Source organism: Acipenser ruthenus, unplaced genomic scaffold, assembly GCF_902713425.1.
Source record: "Acipenser ruthenus unplaced genomic scaffold, fAciRut3.2 maternal haplotype, whole genome shotgun sequence".
Classification (NCBI taxonomy): Eukaryota; Metazoa; Chordata; class Actinopteri; order Acipenseriformes; family Acipenseridae; genus Acipenser; species Acipenser ruthenus.
Window position 1 is genome coordinate 1 of NW_026707454.1, and position 2,500 is coordinate 2,500.

Sequence of the window (2,500 nt, forward strand, 5' to 3'; positions counted from 1 at the left end):
CAGATGTAATACTGCATGATATTTATAATGCATGTCGATGCTCTGCCATAAAGACATTGCGATCCTTCATACAAAACCAATACTGGACCTTTGAGCTCACCCCGAAGATTGCCTGGAACTCTTATGTCTGACAGAAGGCGGCCCAGATGAACAGGGATACCACAGGGCACTGAAAGTGATCCCAGGTAAGTGGAATATTGAACTGGTAAGTTTAGTGCCCGTCCTTCGGATGAGAAGTAAACCGAGGTCCTATTGTAATAATAATAATAATAATAATAATAATAATAATAATAATAATAATAATGAACTGGACTCTCTATTGAACTTTTCACATAACTGAATGTGGCTGACAGTACCACAAAGGAACGTATGATATTTGAGGAGTATGAAAATATGGTTTTCTGAGAAAGAGGACAAACAGACAATCTTGCATGTATATACATACATGTGAGAACAGAAACCATGTGCATCTGATATGTAAAAGCAGAACAAGCGGTCATGTCGGGTTAAGCATAGGAAAAATGATAAACCACAGCCTAAGTTCTGCAAACTACAGGCAGTTGGGGGTTACAAAGAGTACATGTGAAACTAGATAAGGACTGAGTAATGAAGCTAGTGGAAGACTGACAACAGACCAGAGCAGTACAATAAACAGCTGAGCCACTTCCTTCCAGAGATAGGAAATCCTATACTTGTCTCACACAGGATCGCCACGTTATATTATTGAAATGTATGTGTTCATGGAACTGTATATATATTGGGGTCTCATAATCAAAAAAATAAATGACCTTTAGATTTAAAAACCTATTGATTTAGATACTTTAATATATATATAAGTTTATTTTATAAATACATTATACAGATTTACTGTATGCGACACCCCCCGGTTTCAGTAGAAATCATATGTAATTTATTTCATATAAATGTTATTTTTTTATACTTTAGTTGCCTTGATGAACTAGTCTGCTGTGAAGATGAAGTTTGTTTAAAAAAACACGCATGCTTGTAAAACAGAGTGAAATGCAGCTGTTTAAAAATCATGGGCTGTATTCTTCCTCTTAGGACCCATGTAATCAATTTAACTGTGCTTCAATCCTCTGGCTATTTTCAGTTGCTTATTCATACAGCATGTATACCTCTGTCTGCACGCGCTGAAGTCTGTTCTACAATTTAGATGTGGCTAACCAACATACGAGTCCAGGACTGTTTTTGTTTTAAAAAATATGTTTATTTTTTGAGCTTTATTGTGTCACGGTGTCTGTAACCAGATTCATGTTCCCCAAACTAAAAATCAATAAAAAACAATCACGAGTTACATTTTCTTACAGTTTAATATATTGAGTTGTGTACCACAGACAATGTGAAGGAGGAAGTCAGGATGAATCAGAAAGGCAGCACACTGAAGCAAGCCTGTGTGAAGCAGAAAGCAGCCAGGGGCCAGTGAGGAGCCTCACAATGTATTTCCACATTCTTAACTGGAATACACACTTTATTCTGCTAATAACAAACACATGGTTAGGTACAGATTACATACATGTGCAGATAATACAGGTGTTTGGAGAAATCAAATGAGCATCATTATGAGACTGATGTAGATTTATCCATGTTAACCCTATAATGCATTAAGTACATTCAAAAGATGTAATGGAAACATATTTTGCATTCAACCACACCCTGTGAGGGTTAATTGATTTTTGTTTAATGTTTTTATTTTCCATGTAAAACCTGCCGTCAAAAAGGGAATTACCTGGATAATGTCACCTGCTGTACAACATGAGCTGAAAGGACATTGCGTTTGATTTCACTGTGGTCTGAGGAACTGAGTCCTTGATTGGGTCCGACAGGACTGCATGTTTAACAAAACTTACATTTCAGGGAATGGTAGATTTTAAAACAAATCCAAACAAAGTGCACAGTAATAATACAACTCAAGGAAGAAAGATTTCTTGATAATAGTTTAAATAAAAGATCACAAATGAAACCTGAAGGGCCTGCATTGCACATGTAGAGTTAACCATCATTTTCCCAATGCGCTCTTCATCTGAAACTTGAGTTTATGTTTGCCACACAGGAAGTCCCCTCCCCCAATCCTCCTTCTCCTTCACACCTGATGACTTTGCCTCCTTCTTCTGCTCCAAAGTAGAGGGACATTTAGAAGCTGTTCTCCAGCCCATCCTCTCCTTCCCTCTCCCCATCTGAGCTCCCTCCTCCCTCCCTCTCATTCTCAGCTTTCACTCCTCTATCTGGATCAGATGGGTATGGAAACCAGGGGGTGTGTCCCGGTAAACGACTCGGGCCGTCCCGATTGATAGTTTTGTTAAAATCTAGTTCAGACATTTGTTTAAACTGTTTAAACTGTTTATTTTAGATTTCTCTGTTTTGTTTGTTTTTTGAATAAAAAAACATACTTAAAAGCAGCTTGATGACTAGACTTGTTATTGACACACCCACACAAACACAAACAGTGGTAAAGTCCTGGACCCCTAACCTGACACAAAGG